This window comes from Lepidochelys kempii, chromosome 1, assembly GCF_965140265.1.
Source record: "Lepidochelys kempii isolate rLepKem1 chromosome 1, rLepKem1.hap2, whole genome shotgun sequence".
Taxonomy (NCBI): domain Eukaryota; kingdom Metazoa; phylum Chordata; order Testudines; family Cheloniidae; genus Lepidochelys; species Lepidochelys kempii.
In genome coordinates, this window is record NC_133256.1 from 6,902,127 (window position 1) to 6,908,465 (window position 6,339).

Here is a 6,339-nt window from a genome sequence, read left to right on the forward strand (position 1 = left end):
CCCTTGACCTCTTAGCCCTGCCCCTTGACCCCTTAGTCCCACCCACTGGAAGTCCCGCCCCCATGAGTTATTGCAAGGTGTGTCATGTTACACCCACCCCACCCCTTGACCCCTTAACCCCACCCCTTGACCTCTGCCCCCCACCGGAAGTCCCGCCCCATGGGGTATTACTTCCAGGGTCAAGGCCGCCACGTGGCCGGAAGCAAGGTATGTCATGTGACCCCCTCTAACAACTCCTCCCACTGCCCTCTACCAATCAGGATAGGTTTTGCCCCTGTAGGACTTCCCCCAAGAGGAGCTTTGACCAATCAGGGCGACTTCCGGGGCGGGGTGTCCTCTCCGGAAGTGGGTCTTGTGACCCCTCCAACAACTCCTCCCCCCATCCCGCTACCAATCAGGAGGGGTTTTGTTCCGATAGGACCAAGAGGAGATTTAACCAATTAGGATGAGTTCCAGGGGGCGGGGTGACCCGTCCGGAAATGATTCGTATGACCCCTCTAACAACTCCTCCCACCAACCTCTACCAATCAGGCCGGCCCGAGAGCAGATTTGACCAAAATAGGGCAGGTTCTGGGATGGGGTGAACCGCCCAGAAGAGGGGCGTATGACCCCTCTGCCAATCAGAGCACAGCACCATCACCCCATAAGGCCCAGCGTCGGGCAGAAGAGGCTGTCTTTTACCAAGAGCGCGTGTTTTAGAAATCGTGGAATCATGGACTCCTTCACCACCCCCGTGAGAACTTCAGATTTTGTTTTAGCCCCGAAGGCCTTTGGACTTGTGTGGAGAAAGCGCTACATCAGCGACAGTTCTGAGGAGGACCCTTTGGCCCAGCCGTTGATGGACACACCGGAAACCGACCCCGAAACCCAGCTGCTTGTGAGGCACCGCGATGAGCGTAATGGCCTCTTGTTGTCCACCCCCCAAGAGGTGGAAGGTGATCACGGCTTGGGGAAGTCACTAGTGGACAAGGTGAATGAAAAAGACGTGGCTCAGGTAAATGAATGTTTAAGAAGTGATGGTCGGGGTGGGGGTGTGTAATGGGGGGTGGGAGGGCTAGGAACCAGGGATTGTGTAAATCAAAAACCAAGCAGTGGTGTGCTTACGCTGTTTCTTTTTTGAAAAAAATCTCTCAACAGCTCGATGATGCCTTTCTGGAGGCCTTTGAGAACTTACACATCGATAGCCCTGTGGGAGTAAATGTATCATGCATCAGCTGTTTTTGCTCATGTCTGAGACACAGATCTCAAGAGGAAAAGGACAAAATGGAAGAATGAACCAGCGCAGACACCCTCATGTTAGGAGTCATGGCGCCCATTTTTACAGGCTGTTGTAAAAGGTTGTGTTAAACCAGGCGATTAATAAAACTTATTTAAATGTGTTAATATGAATGTTGTCCCCCACCCACACTTGTGTTAGTAAAAGATGGTACCAGTAACAGTCATGTCTCCACAGGCGGCTCTGTTAAAGAAAATATATTACACCCCCGGGGAAGTTGGGAGCTTTGGCGGGGTGAACCCTCTTTTTCAAGTGGCCAAAAAGCACAGTAAAACTTTCAATAGAAGACAAGTAACAGCTTGGCTTTCAGACCAGGGTGCTTATACTTTACACAAACCGGCTCGAATACGTTTTAAAAGAAACAAGACCATTGTTTCAGAAGTGGATGCGCAATGGCAGGCAGATTTGGTGGATATGCACCAGTTCTCCAAACAGAACTGCAATTTTAAGTACATCTTAACAGTGGTAGACATTCTATCCAAATATCCCTGGGCCTTAGGCCTAAGAGACAAGACGAGTGGTGAGGTATCCAAGGCCTTTAAAGCTATTTTTAGCGAAGGGCGTGTGCCTCAAAAATTACAAACCGATCAGGGGAAAGAATTTTTAAACAAACCCTTAAGCAGATTGTTAAAACGGCATGGCATTCACCATTTTGTTACTAATAATGAAGTCAAAGCAGGGGTTGTGGAGCGGTTTAACAGAACTTTAAAAACTAGGATGTGGAGATATTTTACAGCCCATAACACCTTTCGCTACATCGATGTGTTACCTGACTTTATAAAGAGTTACAACCAGAGCTTTCACAGAACTATACATACCAGACCCGCTGATGTTAACCCTTCAAATTCTCTGAAGGTATGGAAAATGGTTTATGGAGATGATTTTAAAATAAAACCGGTTGTTGCCCCTTTTCGAAAAGGCGACCACGTGAGACTATCTAAAACCAAAGGAGCTTTTGAAAAAGGTTATGAACAGACATTTACCGATGAGATATTCATAGTGGATGAAGCCTTAACCAGGGGTCAGAGACCTGTATACCGATTATAAGACTACGAGGGTGAGACAGTTACTGGATCTTTTTACCCTGAAGAATTGCAAAAAGTAAACCCCAAACGAGACAGGATTTACAGGGTTGAAAAAGTTCTAGCGGAGAAAGGAAAAGGGAGAAAAAAGCAACTACTGGTAAAATGGTTGGGGTGGCCTGATAAGTTGAACAGCTGGGTGAAAGCTTCTCAACTCTGTGACATTTAGACACAGACAACAAACAAACAAAAGTTATTCCTCCCCGCAAAGTCAGAGAAGATGAGCGACGGCGAGTTTTACATTACTTTGCCCAGCAACGCCAGCTCTGCAATTTTTCCCCAAAACACCAGCTCGAACTTTACAATACGGCTAATTAAGCCCTTGGATCTCCGGGGTGCCTGGGAGGTGGGGTTAGTGGAAATACAATACCCGCACAGCTGGAACACTATCAACAAAGACACCCCTTTTGAAGTCACCTTTGGAGATATGGCATGGAGTTTCATCCTACGACGAGGTTATTACGCGTCCATACCCGAATTACTGGATCATATGAACAGTATCATAGCTTGTCACCCCGGACCGCCTGAGATGGTCATGAACTACGGCTCTGTGGGTAAAAAAATTAGACTTAGATCCGCCGCTTTTACTTATATGTTTTCTACCAGCAGGGAGCTAGCTAACATTATGGGCTTGGGCCCCAAACACAGCGTCCAAAAATTCCCTTTCTCAGGAGACATTACAGGGGGTTTTAATTCCTTGTATCTGTACACGGATATCGTAGAACATCAGTCTGTGGGGGACTTTTCTGTTCCCCTGTTACGTTGTGTCCCTGTCCAAGGAAGGAACAACGAGTTTGTCACCATCACCTACGATAAACCTCATTACGTCCCTATCAGTAAACACCACATCGACACCATTACCATTGAAATAAAGACAGATCAGAACAAAAGCGTCTCATTTCGCTTTGGCAAGGTGATCATCAAGCTACACCTGCGCCCCCGGAGAGAGCGAGTTTTATAAAAAAGCAAAACCCTTTAAAAGAAGGACTTTGGCCCGCAGGGTTGGCCATAAGCGAAAGTCCAAGAGGAAGCCTGGGCGAAAGAGGAAACACTCGCCGGCTGATACGAGAGATATATTTTAATCAACATGGCTTTCGTTCACTGTGGGTCTGAAGAATGCACCAAATCCGAACTAGACTTGTTCCAAATAGCCCCTACGTAGACCAGCATTGAGAAAAGCATCTACCTCGAGGTGCCACCTCTGTCGGCCGTTACGGAGTCTGCCCCCATTGACTTTTTATAGCAGGGAATGGCATAGATTATATGGATTTAAACAACACACTGCTGTACCTGTGTTGCAAGATTGTAAAAGGAGATGGAACTGAACTCGAAGCGGACGCCGAGGTGGGCCTGGTGAATTACCCAGTGGCCTCTATTTTTAGCAGCTGGATGTCACGCTCAGAGACCGTCTTGTAAGCCAAAGCAACAACTGTTACCCTTACAGGGCCTTTATAGAATCGGTGCTCAATTACAGCAACGACACCCTCGCCACACAATTTTCCGCTGGCCTCTTTTACAAAGACACTGCTGGACAACAGGAAGACACAGACTTGGATGGCGAGAATCTCGGGTTTGTGAGGCTTGCAAAACTGACCGCTCAAAGCAGAACAGTAGAGCTTCTGGGTCATCTACACAGCGACCTGTTTTTTCAAGAAAAACTATTGTTGAACGGAGTGGATGTGAAAATTAAACTGACGCGCAGTAAAGATCCTTTCTGTTTAATGGGCAGCGGAACCAAAGGCTTTAAACTGTGCATTCTATCAGCATCCCTTTTTGTGAAGAAAGTACGGGTGGCCCTGAGCGTTCGTCTGGGGCACGCCGAGGCCCTGCTTACCGCTAATGCCAAATACCCCGTGGACCGTGTGGGAATGAAAGTGTTTAGCATCCCTGCGGGCAGCAGGGTCAGTAACCAGGAGAACCAGTTCCTGGAACAGTTGCCCAAAATGCTTGTCCTGGGATTCGTGGATAACGATGCCTTTAGCGGAAGTTATGCTAAAAATCCCTTTCATTTTAAGCATTACAATATTAATTTTGTGGCCTTGTATGTGGATGGTGAGCAGATACCGACCAAGCCTCTTCAACCAGACTTTGAGGCAGGACGCTGCGTGAGAGAATACATGAATCTGGTACAGACGGCCGGTAAACACATGAAAGATGGTTCTCTGTTAATCGACAGTGAGGAGTTTGCACAGGGTTACACCCTATTTGCCTTTGACCTGTCCCCCGACCAGGAATGCGCCAATCACTATTCCCTGATTAAAACCGGGAACCTGAGAGCAGAAATTTGTTTTGGGAAGGCTTTAACCATTACTGTCAATATGATTGTGTATGGGGTTTTTGACAACGTCATAGAGATAAATCAGAGGAGAAATGTTCTGTTTGACTACATGTGAACATGGACACCGTGCAGCTCTCACGTGTCTTATCAACGGACGCTTACACGAAAAAGAATTTCTTAGACGTGTTTCCCTGCGATTGGCTCCCTGACGGCAAGCTGTCTCAGAGACCCCTAGGTTTGGTGGTCAACACGCATCCACACAGCCGACCGGGTGAACACTGGCTTGCCGTGTATCTGGTGGAGCATAACCTTGGAGAGTTTTTTGACTCATACGGGCATCCCCCGAACAGTGTGTTCTTTCCTAAAAGCATTATGAAATTTTTAAACAAAAATGCCACAGACATTGTGTTTCACAACAGACAATTACAAGACCCCAGCTCCGTTGCCTGCGGCTATCACTGCGTGTTTTTCTTACACCCTCGTAGCAAGGGTTTATCTTTTGACCGGATTTTAAAATTGTATTCTAATGACTTAGTGCAAAACGACCGGATGGTGATGAATTTTGTAAAAAATAAATTTAAATACTTGGCCATGCCTAGCCTTGCTCAAAGCATGTTTCAACAAGCCCAGACATGTGTATCTTGCAACGATTTTCATAGTCATGTTACCCAATAAAGCACCCCAGGTGAGGGGTTTAAAGACAATCGATGTTTGGCGTGGTTTTTTTAAAAAACAACAACAAAACACAATGACCCAATTCACAAATGTTTTATTTAAAGTAAAACATTACCAGTTTTAAAAAAAAAATAGAATGTGAAAAAGATCACAAACTGAGCCATTCGGCTCTTTTAGCCAATTTTCGTATTTTAGATGGCAAAAAAGGGGTCACTGTAGTATATACTGTAGTATAAGGGCGCTACCATCAATCGAACTCTAACCCCGCCCCTTGAACCCTTAGCCCCACCCCTTGACCACAGAAGGATAGATGCTAAATGATTATAAGTGATAAAAACAGATCAAGGCAGGTTACTCAGGAAATGAAACAAACTTGCAGCATAAGGCTAGTACATGCTTGATAGGATTTGAATCAGCAATATCTCACCCTGACTGATGATACAAGCAGGCTTACAGATTCCTGAAGAACAGGCTGTACCTGCTTTGAAGCCTGGGTTCCCCTTCCCAATTCAAACTCCTTTGTCTTCCTGAGCTTCTTGCCGCTGTTGAGTTGTGGGGCAGTGAAGACAAGAGATGATTTCACTCCACACCTTTTATAGTTTCTTCCAGTTTTCTGAAAAGTCTGTATATGTGATGTTGGGGGTCCACCCCCATTGACCAAGCATTCTCTGTTGTCTCCGTACTCCCTCCGTGGAGGCTTTCTTATACAGAGTTCCTGTGCTAGTGGATTCTTCCCTCGATGAGTGTTTATGACAGCAATTAACACTGTCTAGCTAGTCCTTTGACATACCTGAAAGGCTGGTTTTGGGTGTTTCCAGCCTCGTATCACAAGTTAGGAACTCACACAAAGCATGATTTCATTACTTCATATACCCAAGGAGATATTAATGTTAAGCAGATTAAGCCCTTTAGAATAATAGCTCACAGGACATACTTTGTACAAAACGTACCATAATTACATCACCGTGGTAAATATAGAGTGCTTTGGAGTGCAGAGTGTCACAAGGACAATCCAGAGAGTTACAGGA